Consider the following 16332-nt stretch of genomic DNA (forward strand, 5'->3'; position numbering starts at 1 on the left):
AGTTTTACAACATATGTAGAAGTAAAATGTATCACATCCATAGTATTAAGGATGAGAGCAGGGAAATAGAAGTACTACAGTGTTGTAAGGGTAACAAGTGTTCACATTTTTGTGAAGTGAGAGAATATCATTGATGGTACACTGTATAGAGTTAAAGATGTGTATTGTAAAATGTAGAGCAACCATTGAATATTAAAATAAAGAAGTATGCCTAGTTAGCCAATAGTAGATATAAAATGAGATGTTGGAGTGTGCCCAGTTAATCCAAAAGAACACAGGAAAAGGTGGAAGAAAGGAGCAAAGAAATGGTGGAATGTACAGAATATAAATGGTAAGATTTTAGATTTAAATCCAATTATATCAATAATTGCATTAAATATAAATGGTTTTAATCAGGGTTTGGCAAGTTTCTTTAAAAAGCCAGATATTAAGAATATTTCAGGCTTTGTGATCAGTACAGTGTCTCTTGAAACTGTTCAGTTCTGCCAGTGTAGCATGAATGAAAGTAACCATAGATATTACATAAATTTATAAGTATGGCTGTGCTCCACTAAAACTTTTTTATATAGACACTAAAATTTGAATTTCATGTAATTGTCATGTGTTGCAAAATACTGTTTTTCCTTTTATTTATTTATTTATTTTACCCCCAACCCTTAGAAAATGTAAAACCATTCTTAGTTCATGGGCTGTACACTAGCCACCTGTGGTATTTTAGTTAAAATTAAAGTTAAATTAAAGAGATTGTCAGACTGGATAAAAAAAGCAAGACCCAACTATATGCTACAAAAATCCACTTTAGGGCTTCCATGGTGGCGCAGTGGTTGTGAGTCTGCCTGCCGATGCAGGGGACACGGGTTCGTGCCCTGGTCCGGGAAGATCCCACATGCTGCAGAGTGGATAGGTCTGTGAGCCATGGCCACTGAGCCTGTGCGTCCGGAGCCTGTGCTCCGCAGCAGGAGAGGTCACAACAGTGAGAGGCCCACATACCACACACACAGAGAAAAAATCCACTTTAATTAGAAGGTTATAGGTGAAAAGTAAAAGGATAGAAAATGCTCTACTGTGCAAAACTAATCATAAGAAAGCTGGAATAGCTATACTAATATTAGAAAATGGAAACTTCAGAACAAGGAATTCAATGCTACAGGAGTTAACTTATCAGGGAGATGTGATGATTCTGACAGTGTCTTTTCCCCCAGTAACAGCTTTAAAATATGTGAAGCAAAAATGGACAGAACTGGGCTTCCCTGGTGGTACAGTGGTTGAGAGTCCACCTGCCGATGCAGGGGACAGGGGTTCGCGCCCCTGTCCAGGAAGATCCCACATGCTACGGAGCGGTTGGGCCCGTGAGCCATGGCCGCGGAGCCTGTGCTCCTCAACGGGAGAGGCCACAACAGTGAGAAGCCCGTGTACCACACACACACACACACAAAATTGGCAGAACTAAAGATTCACACACAATCTAAAGTTATAATTGGAAATTTCAGCAGTCCTCCTAGTAATTGATAGTGCAACTAGATAGAAAATCAGTCAGAATATAGGACATGAACAATGTTATCAACAAACTGAATGTTACTGACATTTCTAGAACACTGCCCAACATGGCAGAAGATATTCTTTTGAAATGGCCCACTATACCTCAGATGTTAGTGAGGATGTGTATCAACTGGAACTCTTATACAGTAATGGTGGGAAGATTAAATAGTGCAACCACTTTGGCAAAATGTTTGGGAGTTTCTTATTAAGTTAAACCTACATATACTATATACAGCCTATCAGTTTCCCCTACTATCTACCCAAGAGAAATAAAAATGTATGTCCACACAGAGACTTGTACACAAATGTTCATAGCAGCTTTACTTGTAATAGCCCCAAACTGGAAATAGCCTGAATGTTGCATCAGATGATTGGATGAACAAATATATTCACATAATGGGATACTACTTATAGTAAAAAAGGAGTGGACTGCTAATATAATGCAGAATGTGAGTGAATGTCAGAAACATTATGCTGAGCTAAAAAAGCCAGACAAAATGAGTACATACTATATGATTCCATTTATGTGAAATGCTAGAAAAGACAGATCTTAGTGACAGCAGATCAGTGGTTGCCTCAAGTTAAAAGTGGGGTCACTGTCTAGGAAGAGGGTCACAAGGCAACCATTTGTTTAGTCATAGTCTCTTTTGGTTTTCTTTGCTTTTTTCTGTTTGTTTTTTGCTTATCTTAGTTTCTTTTCTTGTCACATTAGGAAACAATCATTCATAAAGGCAAGTTTATGGTTGGCAACTTGTAAATTGATAAGCGTGGGTATAGTTGATTGCTTGGTATAAATGCACATTGCCAAAATGGATAGTCTGTTTTACATGTTTCCTTTAAAGGTTTTAGAAACTTACCTGTTTTTCTGTCTGCTTCTTTAAGTATGAGCAAGAAACGTATATTATTGTTTATTCATTTGCTAATCAATCAGTTGCTTGGGTTATAAGTTCGTGTTTATGAATAAATTACTTTAAAATTTTATTTTATTGAAGTATAGTTGACTTACAGTGTTGTGTTAATTTCTGTTGTACAGCAGTAATTCAGTTATACATATATATATATATACACATTCTTTTCCATGTTATTTTCCTTTATGGTTTATCAGAGGATATTGAATGTAGTTCCCTGTGCTGTTCAGTAGGACCTTATTGTTTATCCATTCTGTATATAATAGTTTGCATCTGCTAATCCTAAACTCCCAATCCATCCCTCCCCCACCCTCTGCTTGGCAACCACAAGTCTGTTCTCTATGTCAGTGAGTCTGTTTCTGTTTCGTAGATAAGTTCATTTGTGTCATATTTTAGATTCCACATATAAGTGTTATAATATAATAATAAGTCTTTTTCTTTCTGACTTCACTTAGTATGATAATGTCTAGGTCTACTCATGTTGCTGCAAATGGCATTATTTCATTCTTTTTTATGGCTGAGTAGTATTCCATTGTATGTATGTAATACATCTTCTTTATATATTCATCTGTCAATGGACACTTAGGCTGTTTCTACGTCTTGGTTATTGTATCAATAAATAGTGCTACTGTGAACATTGGGGTGCATATACCTTTTTGTTGTTGTTGTTGTTGTTGTTTTTGCGGTAAGCAGGCCTCTCTCTGTTGTGGTCTCTCCCATTGCGGAGCGCAGGCTCAGTGGCCATGGCTCACGGGCCCAGCCGCGGAGGGCATGTGGGATCTTCCCAGATAGGGGCACGAACCCACGTCCCCTGCATCGGCAGGCGGACTCTCAATCACTGCGCCACCAGGGAAGCCCTACCTTTTTGAATTATAGTTTTGCCTGGGTATATGCCCATGAGTGGGATTGCTGGATCATATACTAACTCTGTGTTTAATTTTTTTGAAGAACCTCTGTACTGTTTTCCACAGTGGCTGTACCAATTAACATTCCCACCAACAGTGTAGGAGGGTTCCCTTTTCCCCTCTCCAGCATTTATTATTTGTAGACTTTTTAATGATGACCACTTAGACTGGTGTGAGGTGGTACCTTATTGTAGTTTTTGATTAACATTTCTCTAATAAAATAGATTTTTTTAAAGGCCACATCATCTATTCATTCAATAAGTGCTTATTGAATATATGGTATGTGCTAGGCACTGTCCTAGGTGCTGAAGATAAAGGCCTATTTAATGTGGGATAGAGGTGATCAGACAGGCATTTATGATACAGTGTGATGTATAAGCAGAATTATTTTGGAGTATCCATCAGGGGCACTTAATCCTGATAAGATAAAAGAATAATCAAAGAATGGATAAAAGAATAATTTCCTAAGGAGTGACAACCAAACAACTCTGAGGATGAATAGAGGTGGGTTGATGATAGAGGGAGCTGCACATGCTAAGGTACAAAGGTTAGAAACAGCATGGAATGTTTGGGTATCCCATGAAGTTGAATATGGTGGATTTGTTGAGCCATTAAACCAAAACTAGCAACTCGTTAGTCTGGACTTCTAGAAAAGTCTATATGAGAAAAAGTAACCCATTATATTTGTGAAGCCACTCTGGTAAGGTTTTCTATTACTTGAACATATCCATAACCAGTAGAGTGAGACAACATATTTAAGTTGAAATGAAGGGATGGATGAGATATCTTAGGAACAAAAGAAATGAAGTCCTAAAATAGAACCAGCTTTCAAGGAAAGGGCAGAAGTGGACCTGCAAATGAATCCAAAACAGGGCAAAGAAATAAGAGGAGAAATCAGAAAAGTGGTGTCACAGGATGGCCAGGTTTCAAAAATGAAGTTGTGGTCACTGCTGTCATATGCTGCCAAATTAAGGCAAAGACTAAAGCATCCATTTAATTTAACTAATGGAAGTCAGATTGTGGTGGGTTTAGAGCAAATGGGACAGGTGAGAAAATGGAAACTGAGTGCATAGAACTTTTTTCAGAAGGGTAGAGGAGTGTGTGTTAGCTAGAGGGGACTTTATCATACTATTAGTATGACCACCCCAAGTTGATTTTTCTTTTTGATTTCTTTATTTTTTTAATATTTATTTATTTATTTAGGCTGTACTAGGTCTTAGTTGTGGCACGTGGGATCTTCCTTGCGGCATGTTTAGGTGCGGCATGCGGGCTTTTAGTTGTAGTATGCAGGCTTCTTAGTTGCAGCCTGTGGACTTGTTAGCTGCAGCATGCAGACTCTTAGTTGCGACATACATGTGGGATCTAGTTCCCTGACCAGGGATCGAACCTGGGCCCCCTACATTGGGAGCACTGATTCTTACCCACTGGACCACCAGGGAAGTACCCCCCCACCAAGTTGATTTTTTAAAAGAAATCTTTGCAAGTCCTTTACTCTTGAATTGTTGTTTGAGGCCAGTAGCAATTTTTTAAAAATCCATTAAAAGTCATATATAAATGAAAATACTCATAAATATCACATTTTGTGGCTTTTCAAGGGACCCAGTCTTAGTAAACCATTCCTTCTAGGAACATTTTTTTTTTCTTTAAAGTGTAGAGCTTAAGCCAGCAGTTGGTGTACTTTCATTTAGATTCTTACGCACATAAGAACTGAGGATTGAGATAATGATGCTTCTTCACCAACAATGAAGAGTAAGGGGTGGGGATGTTAGTTTTTCAACATAACTGAACGATCTCAGTGGAACACATTAAGATCTTGACTATCCTGAACCTGTAGGAGAAAGGGTTCTTTAAACTGGGATATTTGTATGTCTTTTGGGTTGTCTCTAAACTCTTTGAACATATTTACAGAAATTTTTATGTTTACATTTTCTAGTATGTCCATAGCTTTCATTCAAAATTAAGAGGTTGTCTTATGTTGGATTCCCCAGGCAGTAGACCCTGAGACAGAAATGTGAGTGCAAATAGTTTATTTGGAAACTGATGCCAGGAAACACTGTCAAGGGCAGGGGAAATGATACTGGAAAGGGGAAAAAAAGCCAATATGGGATGTGTTTTCAAGCATGTTACTTTATAGGCTACTGGGACTAAATCCTCTGTTGAGCTGAAAGACTGTAGATTATATCTCAGATTCATCCCAGCAAAGGGGTTAAAGAGCTCGTTCAGTTGCTGGTTTAGGGATGCCCTCAGGAATGCTTAACTACCCTGCCCTGTAGTCAGAAAAAAACCTCATGTGAAGACTTGCACATGCTTGCAGGTTGGCCTGTACTGGAATAATAAGTGCTGAGGGGATAAAGGTGAGGTGCTGCCAGCATCTGCTACAGAGGTAACAAAAAAATACAAGTTTATGTCTTGGTTAATTGAAAATGTTTTAAAATGGTTTAATTGACTGGAAATTCTGTGGCATTAAAGAATTATTAGTTTTTAGGTGGTAATAATATTATTATGCTTATTTTTAAAGAGTTCTTATCCCTTAGAGATACACAGTGAAATATTTGTGGATGAAATCATGATATCTGGAATTTGCTTTAAAATAACACGTTCGGGTGGATCAAGGTGGTATGAATGGTTAAATAACCTATATAAGACTGCCAGAAAACATGCCCTGTTGTCTTTTTCTTTAAATTGTATCAAATGTTAATAAGAACAGATCGGCTCCTTTAGAAATCTTCAGGCAGAACCTGTTTTTTTACTGATTGTGTTTTGCTGATGTTTCAATTGAACATACTTAAATCACCAGTATTTTATTCAGACAATCTGGTTTGCTTATTAATAATTTTTAATAGTCAGTTGGCTGGTCCCTGAATAAGGTGTCAGCATTTGCTTTAAATAAGACATGATCACCATCTGGTGGTGAATAACAGTAACTTTGGTTTGTATATTGCTTTATGGTTTATAAAGTGTTTTCATGTACATTTTCTCATTTGTTGAAATAACTGTAGAAGTTACAATGAATTCATTTGTTATGCTTTCTGCTAAGATTTTAGGAAACTGTAAGATGACATAGTATGTTACTTATATAGTTATCTCTGCTTGTCAAATGAATGTTGACTGAGAGAAAAGTATGATCACTTGTTAACAAGGAATAAAGATGACATAAATTTCATAAAGAAATAGTTATTTTTTTAAAATTTATTTATCTTATTTATTTTGTTTTGGGCTGCATTGGGTCTTCCTTGCTGCACACGGGCCTTCTCTAGTTGCGGTGAGCAGGGGCTACTCTTTGTTGTGGTGTGTGGGCTTCTCATTGTGGTGGCTTCTCTTGTTGTGGAGCACGGGCTCTAGGGTACACAGGCTCAGTAGTTGTGGCTCGTGGGCTCAGTAGTTGTGGCACACGCACTTAGTTGCTCCGTGGTATGTGGGATTTTCCCGGACGAGGGCTCGAACCTGTGTCCCCTGCATTGGCAGGAGGATTCTTAACCACTACGCCACCAGGGAAGTCTCAAGAAATAGAGTTCTTTTAACTTAAGTTCATAGATCTGCAGAATGGTGGGCTTCCCTGGTGGCGCAGTGGTTGGGAGTCTGCAGGTTCGTGCCCCAGTCCAGGAAGATCCCACATGCCGCGGAGCGGCTGGGCCCGTGAACCATGGCTGCTGAGCCTGTGCGTCCAGAGCCTGTGCTCCGCAACGGGAGAGGCCACAGCAGTGAGAGGCCTATGTACTGCAAAAAAAAAAAAAACAAAGAAACATCAAACTGATTTCCTAATACCTAAAATCATGGTATTGAATCATAAAGGCATCTTTTAGTGTGCTTTTACGTTTTTAAATACTATGGAACATACATGATGGGGATAGAAATCTGGTACTTTATAGATGTCTGGTGTTAGGAAATCACTATATAGGTATTTATTTAATTAAACTTGTGGACTTCATTATTGACTCCTGTATACAAATGTCCGTGGGAGCATTCACATCTTCCATCCCTTCCCTCAAAAGGGAGAGAAAAGGGGAAATAAAACCCTGCCAATAAGTTGTCTTGGGTTAGTGATGTCACCAGATGGCTCACACAGTGAACTGAAATTATAAAGCCACTTTTGCCATCTTTTTCATCTCATCTCCCTCATCACTTTCCTACATACTATTCAGATGATTTTTCTTTCACACCTAAAGGAACTTTCTTTTTTTCTAGCTGTCTGAGAACTTTTAAAATTTCCTCACTCCATCTCTCCCTGTTGCTTTCCTTCTCCTTTATTTTCTTGTCCCTATTCTAGTTCATCAAATAGTTGAATGAACCAGGAACTGTGCTTGGTGGAGGGAATACAATAATGAAAAAGGCAGAGAGATCTGACCCTTACCTTCTTGGAGTTTACATCTAAGGGTGGCAGAGAGGAAGAAGAGGAGATAGATGATAGGTAATTACAAAGTGAGACTGTAAAGGTAGTTAAGACTATATGATGTCAAAGAGCCTACCTTTCTTTTCTTTCTCTTTTCCTGTTTTATACTTAGTTCTTACTCTCTCTTAATTATCAGTATTGGGGATAAATTTAAAACACTTTTTTAGCTAGCATGCTTGATTTTCTGCTTTATTTAAATATTAAAATTGTAACATAATTTTTCCCATTATTGTGTTTAACATTATGGATAAAATCAGTTCTTGTGGGGTAGCAAGGCAGTTTGCAGCTTGGCTTTGGTTTCAGTGGATATAGCCTCTTTTGCAGGTTGAGCGTTGTCTAAAGGTAGTGCTTTACATTTTGAGTAACAATGCTTGCTTTTGAATTCTAAAGCACAGTGTTTCTCAACCTTTTTTTTTCTTTTTCCCATGATCACACTCCTAAAGAGAAAACTTTAATTTAAAATTAATTTCTCCTTAGCAAGAGAATTTAAATACTAAGGGGTAAGATTTTGTCAGATAGGGTTAAGTTGCTGAGAACTGTAAACCATATCTGAGATTTTTTGCCCTCCTCAGGGATCAGTTTTTGCCCCCTTGGGTGCAGTATTGCTCCCACGGAGAATATATACTGTAGTGGACTTTTATAATTATAAATTTTCCAGAAGGCAATTTGGAAGTGAAGTGACTGTTTCAAAGCTTTTAACTATAAAAACGGATAGGAAAACAGCAACAGCAGTCATGGTTGCACAACTTTGTGAATGTAATTTATGCCACTGAATTTTACACTTAAAATGGTTAAGATGACAAATTTTATGTTATTTGTATTTTACCACAATTTAAACCTTAATCATATAACATTCCAAAAGCCATTGATTTGTATACTTTAAAAGGATGAAGTGTATAGTATGTAAATTACTTTTCAGTAAAGCTGTTGAAAAAAGAAAGAATGGATTGGGAGGAGTAGTAGTAGTCTTCCTGTTGTTACAGAAAGCTGGATTACATTTTAGAAATGGTTAATGCCTCAGAGTGCATAGGCAGGAGCAACCGAAGGTAAAAGATAACCCAGATACTGAGCTATGCAGAAAGGGTGGCTTGATTCATAAGTTAGGTCTTCTGAACTATTCCTCTATCCATTTGATACTTTAAGAAACATTAGAAAGAGCCTTGGATTGGAAGGCCAGAGGTCTGGGATCTTGCTTGGGCTCTCTTCGACCTTGAGCAATTGACATCACATCTTAGTTGCTAAGTTTTCTAGTTCATCAGAGAGTGTGCTTTCAGTTCAAAAATGCTAAATCCTATGACGACTGCTGTGTTATTCTAAGGCAAATAAATACCTGCCTCAATACTTAGACTTGGACATTGAATATTAGAGCTGGAAGACTTTAGATCATCTGGTACAACTCCATTTATGGATGAGAAAATTGAGGTTTGAGAGAAAGAGAAAGAGGTCTTTCTCTTGACTCTTTCTAGTGCTTTACATAATATACATGTAACACAGTTTTAAAGAATACTTAGTTGAAATATTAAGTGCAGGCTTTTTATTATTATTATTATTTGTGGTACACGGGCCTCTCACTCTTGTGGCCTCTCCCGCTGCGGAGCACAGGCTCCGGACGCGCAGGCTCAGCGGCCATGGCTCACGGGCCCAGCCACTCCACGGCATGTGGGATCTTCCTGGACCGGGGCACGAACCCGTGTCCCCTGCATCGGCAGGCAGACTCTCAACCACTGCGCCACCAGGGAAGCCCTAAGTGCAGGCTTTTAAGTGCAATGTGAACATTTGAAATGATGAAGAGTATGAGAAATAAGACATGGTACACATAAATTTATTTAACTTTATTTTTAAATGTCTATGTGTATATGTTGCCTTTCAAATTCATGGCTAATCAAACGAAAAGTCGTGGTTTCTGCTTTTAAAAATGAACAGGGGCTTCCCTGGTGGCGCAGTGGTTGAGAGTCCGCCTGCCGATGCAGGGGACGCGGGTTCGTGCCCCGGTCCGGGAGGGTCCCGCATGCCGCGGAGCGGCTGGGCTCGTGAGCCGTGGCCGCTGAGCTTGCGCGTCCGGAGCTTGTGCTCCGCAGCGGGAGAGGCCACAAGAGTGAGAGGCCCGCGTACCACACACACACACACAAAAAAAAGAACAAATCAATAGGAATCACATAGAAGACAGATATATATAGTAGTTACTTTCTCACATTAAGATTGGTGAAGGTGCTTGTTAGAAAATATTTTAGAAATTTTGAAATTTCCTAGATTTTGCAGTTTTCCTTGAGGGTACTTCTCTAAATCTCCACTGCTACCACCTTAGTCTAAGCCATCATTATCTCTTGCCTGAAGTATGGCACTAGCCTCCTAGTTAGTCTAGTCATATTCCCCACTTACACAAAATTAGAAAGTTGTATAAAGAAGTTTCACATGCTCATCACCTAGGTTCAGTGAAATTTTGTAATTTTGTTTCATCTGTAACTCCATCTGTCCTCTGCTGCTTAGGTTATTATGAAGCAGATCCTAGACACAGAATGATCTTTTAAAAACTTAGATCAGGAAACTTTCCTAAATTCCTCCCTTGATTTCTCATTACACTCAAAATATAATCAAAACTCTTTACACGGACCTCAAGGCTTTATATGAGATATGACCTTTGCTTACTTCTTCAGTGGCATCTTTTACCATTTTCTCTTTCCTGCCACACTGGAAGCTTTTAGCTGCCTCAGGTCTTCTCTACAGGCATTTCCTTGTGCCTGGCATGTTCTTCCCTTCCTTGGTTTGGTTGGCTGCTGCTTTTCATTCTTTTTTTTATTAGAGAGCCTTTCGCTGATGGTTTTATCCTGTGTAAAAATGTTTACCTAAAATGTTAGCAATTGGTGCATTTAGGTGAAGGGTGTACTAGTCTTTCAACCTTTCACTAGATTTAAAATTATTGGAGGAAAAGATGTTGAGGGAAAAAAAATCCCTCCTCTTCCTTAAATACTATGATGTCATTCTTTCTTTTAAAATTTTGGGTCTCTGTTTCCTTCTTTCCCTACCCATGCCCTCACCCCTCCCATGATTATTAAATTGAGTAGAGAGAAAAGAGAGAAGGGAAATAGAATTATCTGATTAGAGTTGGAGGCATATGTTATTGGAAGCCATTGCCTCAAGTACCTCAGATTCCCTCTGCCAGGATACTGTTTGTTAAGTACATATAAGGAAAGAGTAATCCTTTAAAGAGTGACTGATGTGAGGGTGGCTTACATCATCTTACCTAGAGGTCTTTCCTCCCCATAAACATCTACCTTTTCCTTCAGGAAGAGGTACTGAATGCTGGTTATTAGAGCCTCGAGCCATACTGATGTTTATAGTAGTACACTGATTACTTTCTTTGTAGCAGAGATGTTTTCACGGCTTTGGTTCTGAAATAATCAGAGCCATGTTTGGTGTGTTTCTTTACCTATAAGGGAACAACAGTATGATTCTAAATGAAACCCAAAACCTAAATGGAGCATTAGAAACCCCTTGGTTTGCCTGCTTACGTAACAACTATTCTTGGATTTTTTTTTTCCATTATGGTAATAATGGAAAGCTGAGCTTAGTTATTTATATTACACTTACCTGGCATCTAGCATCTATAAACTGTAGCTTTTTAGATAATGACCTAAGTTATAGTTCATAGTCTTGAGGCTTTTTTTTTCCTGAAAACTTTAAGATGATTGATTAAATGAACTTTTTGCAGATAAGGTATATAAAAACATAATAGTTATTTCAAGGATCAAGTGGACTGTGGGACCAGTGTCATTATGGTTAAAACTATGCTCCCCCAACAGAGTTTGTAGAAACTGGCAGTAAGTAAAAGCTTTTTGTAAGCTTATACTTAAACCCCTGTATCTGAAATCAGTGTTCTTTTATCAATGGCCTACATAAAATCAACTGTTTTGTGACTCTAAGTGTATCTCTGCTTACAACCATAGAGGAAGTTTAAGTAAAAGACTTCATTGAGAAATGAGAGGAATTATATCATTTAGTTATTATGACCAGATGTAAATTTCTACCATTAAAAAAGCAGAGTTGTACATAATAAAACTAGAATTTCAGAAGCAGCAGCATTCTTACGGCTTGGTGCTGGAAAGATGCTTGGAAAAATGTAAAACTATAGAACATCTTTGGTTGATTGGATCAGTAATGCATTCTGGGATCCTAACCACTTACTGCTGTTTCATACCTGCATCATTTTGACAGGCCCTTCATGAATTCACACAGCACCTGACCTTTTCTTCTGCTTCAGAATCTTTCACCTTCTTGAGGCCTTGTGAAAGAAACGGGTCTGTTAAAGGTTATATATCAAATCTGTCATGTGGAAAGGTAGAGATCTTGGTTCAATTGGGACAAAACCTGTATTTTTCAGAATGACATGAAGTTGGTTAATAGATAATTCTTAGAAGGAAGTTAATAATTACATAATGTTCTCGAAATGAGATTATTTAGGAAATGTTCCAGGTGATAAATAAGTGAATTTATAGATCATCAGTGCGTGTCATAGAAAATGATCATGTGTTTAAAAAATATGATTGATATTTTATAGCTGCACTGCCCCAAACCCTAGCCACTTGCCACATGTGACTGTTTAAGTTAATTAAAAATTAGTAAAATAAAAAGTCCAGTTCCTTAGTTTTATTAGCCACATATCAAGTGCTAAATAGTCACATGTAGCTAATGGCTGCTGTTTTGAAAAGTGCAGATATAGACAGCACTGTTTTAGAGAATGCAAAGTATGGGAATTGTAATATTTTCAATTTAACTTTTCTATTGAAGTTTTTGTCTGTTTCTTACTGACTGGCAAAATATTAAGAGCTACAAGTGTCCATAAGGTTATTAGCCTGTCAGTTCTATTTGTAACAAAAAAAATAAGTAAATTGGATGTTAACTGGACATATTGTGGTGATCATTTTGCAGTATTTACAAATATCAAGTCATTATGTTGTACACCTGAAACTAAATATAGTGTTCTATGTCAGTTGTATCACCAAAAAAAAAAAAAAAAAAAAATTTAGTAAATTGTGGGTTCTAAATTTTAGTTTTAAATGTGCTAGCTCTGTGTGATCCAGTACAGTAGCCAGTAGCCATATGTGGCTCTTGAGCACTTGAAATATGGCTAGGGTGAACTGAGATATGCTGTAAGGGTAAAATTATATGTTTTGAATACTAGGTATCACCCAAAAAGTGTACAATGGATGAAGATGGTCAAAAGGTACAAACTTTCAGTTATGAAATAAATAAGTCATGGGGAGGTAATATACAGAAGGGTGACTACAGTTAATAATAGTGTACTGCATATTTGAAAGTTGCTAAACAAGGAGATCTTAAAAGTTCTCATAAGGCAAAAAATTTGTAAGTATGTATGGTGGTGGGTGTTAACTAGACTTATTGTGGTGATCATTTTGCAGTGTATACAAATATTAAATCATTATGTTGTACACCTGAAAGTAATACTGTCATATGTCAATGATGTATAATTTTAATTGAGTTATAAATTTAAAAAATAAGTAAAATGTCAAGTAAAAAAAGTCTGAAATTTTAAATGCTTAGAGTATGTTGAAATAACATTGAGATGTATAGTGCTACATAACATAAATTGTTAAAATTAATTTTGACCTTTTTTTTTTACTTTTATGAGTGAACTAATAGAAAATTTGAAACTATGTGGCTCATTTTATATTTTTATTGGATAGTACTGTATAAGAGCCAATGCTCTAATAAGGAAATCTACATGCCTAAATCAAGCCTGACTATATTTGCAAAGTGGGATGAAAAACATATTTACTGCATATATTTACTTTTGTCCTCTTGGATTTTTAAAAATAGTACCAACTGCATCAAAACTTTTTGTGATTTCATTTGTCTGCGATTGTGGAGGATATATATGAAACACAGGTACAGAGCTTTTACCTAACTGATAAATGATTGATACAGATAATATGAATACTGTGGGCATTCCAAGGAAAAAGATGTTGCTGGAATCATTGGAAAGGTATCTCAGAGACTTTTAGGGCTTTTATTGACCCGACATTAAAAGATGAATATGATTCAAGTGGCAGAAAACAGTAAACTGGAGCGCTTGAATAAAAGCCCAGATAGGTTGTAGACTGGGTATGCTTAGTGAGTGGATAGTGAACAGGCCAGAATGACTTGAATCAAGCATTTCAGTGCAGAAGTAAGAGGGAAGGATTGGAGAGTTAGGTTGAAACTGAATTTGGGGACTCTTTGGCTAGGGTAAGAAATCTAGATGAGTTTATGTAAGTATTTAGGAGCCATCAAAGATATTTATGAACTGGGAAGTGACATGAAAGCAGTATTTAAAAAAAAAAAAAAAAAGATCGGTTTGGTTACAGGAGAGTATCCATACCTGTTTTTCTGAAGTGAGAAGTTGCAATGATATCATAGAGAAATTGGGGGAGATAGGGAGCAGGTTTGAGATGTAGGAAGGTAGAATCATTAAGACTACTGTGTTTGGGGGAAAAGGAAAAAGGAGAAATTGAAACTGACCCTTGGTTCCCCAAATGTCGTGACAGAAGTGAAAATAAAGGTATTTTAGCTTTGTATAATGTTTTCTTTTTATTATTATTATTAATTTATATATTTTTGGCTGCATTTAGTCTTTGTTGCTGTGCGTGGGCTTTCTCTAGTTGTGGCGAGCAGGGGCTACGCTTGTTGTGGTGTGCAGGCTTCTCATTGCAGTGGCTTTTCTTGTTGTGGAGCAGGGGCTCTAGGCACGTGGGCTTCAGTAGTTGTATAGCACGCGGTCTCAGTAGTTGTGGCTTGTGGGCTCTAGAGCATAGGCTCAGTAGTTGTGGCGCATGGGCTTAGTTGCTCTGCAGCATGTGGGATCTTCCCGGACCAGAGCTCAAACCCATGTCCCCTGCATTGGCAGGTGGATTCTTAACCACTACGCCACCAGGGAAGCCCTGTATGTTTCCTGTTTTTAAAACTGTAAGATAGCCAGTTCTGTAACCCTTTATTACAGATGAGAAATTTGAGAGTCATTGTTTAAAGAACTTGACCAGAATCATGGTCTCCTTGTCTTAAGTAGTAGAGCTGAGAATTGACCCCAGGTCTTTTTCTTCCTGATGTATTGTCATTGGCATCTACTCAGTTGCCTAAGTCAGTACCTCAGTTTTTCTTGATGCTTCCACTTTACTCAGTCAGTCAGTCCCTAAGTTTTATTATTTGTTTCCTAAATATATCTCAAATCTCCCCACTTCTCTTGGTACCACCTCTGCCTTAGTTCAGGTTACTCCCATCTTTCTGGATTGATATTTTCCTGAATTTATATCTAGTCTCTACCCTGCACACTACCTCCTAAAACAAATAAGCAAATAAAAGCTATCTGTTTTCCTACAGTTCAGTTTTTGAGATCTTTCTAAATTATAGAGCACTGTCTTGCTTAAACTTTTTAATAAAATGTAAACTTTGTAGCCTGTTTTTATAAGATTCTTCATGATCATACCCCTTTTCTGAGTGCTTCCAATTCCATGCTCACTTTGTTTTTCAGCCTTTTGTATCTGCTGTTACTTTCATAAGCAGTGTCCTTTCCCCCTTTTCTCCACTCCACCCTCAATCCCATGTATTCTGGTCTTGGCTTAGTTTAATTGTCTGTTTACTCGTCTGTAATCATCCTTCCCGTTCTTCTTTTCTTTACCTCCAACTCACCCACCATTTACCGCCCCCGCCCCCGCCCCAGAGAAGACTCCCTTAAGTAGGCTCATTAAAGGTAGAGACTATTTCTTGCTTACTAATAGTAGACCCACAGAAATTTGTTGAATAGTGTAATGTTTTTATGCTTCAGGGTCATTTCAAGTTAGAAGTGGCTTTAGTGGAGAGTAAAGAATCTGAAAGAATGAATGAAAAAAATTAGTCCATTACTTCCCAACTTGTACTTCAGAGCACTTGTATACTACAAGGTATTGTGTGTTTCACAGAAAAAGATTCCATGATCATATATATTAGGGAATGCTGCAGATTATATCCAAGATAGGGATATAAGACTATATAAGACTAATCAATTAAGGCTTCAGGAAGTTCTGTGGTAAAAAATAAATATATATTTTCCTAATGTCTTTGATTAGGGAAACAGATAGTATAAATGTAATTTCTCTTAGATTACTAGCAGTATTTGGTATTTGGGAAATGCTAAATGTGTGTGTCCTTTATTTCCCTCAGGTCTAATTAATACAGTTATACTATATAATTAGATGATGCCCAAGGGATATTTGGAGGAACTCTGGTTGTTTACAGTTGGAAGAGAACACTTGAGGGAAGGTACAGCTGTCTTCAAATATTTGAAGGTTCCAATAAAAGAGGAATTGACAGTATTTTCTTTGAAACTAGAGAATAAGAGCAAGAATTGGGAGGAAGGTGTAGGGAGGCAGATTTTTTACTTTGTGTAAGGGTAACTTTCTAATAATTAGAATTTTGGAAGGTTAAGTAAATTTTCTGTCCCTGTAGGTTGTCAAGCAGAGATTTATAGGGATGCTATAGAGGAGTTTAGCACGTTAGATAAGGGATAGATCAGAAGAGTAGTTTTCTTCAACAGCTTAAAAACCAATTAGACTCTATTTCT

At 37.5% G+C, this 16332-nt stretch overlaps 1 protein-coding gene across 1 annotated transcript in view; it reads left to right on the plus strand.

Moving 5' to 3' along the window:
• The window catches only part of RSF1 (remodeling and spacing factor 1), a 166963-nt gene that overhangs the window by 29311 nt on the left and 121320 nt on the right, over positions 1-16332 (plus strand). The gene's annotated exons all lie outside the window — the stretch shown is intronic.

Source organism: Kogia breviceps, chromosome 7 (genome assembly GCF_026419965.1).
Source record: "Kogia breviceps isolate mKogBre1 chromosome 7, mKogBre1 haplotype 1, whole genome shotgun sequence".
In the NCBI taxonomy this organism is placed as follows: domain Eukaryota; kingdom Metazoa; phylum Chordata; class Mammalia; order Artiodactyla; family Physeteridae; genus Kogia; species Kogia breviceps.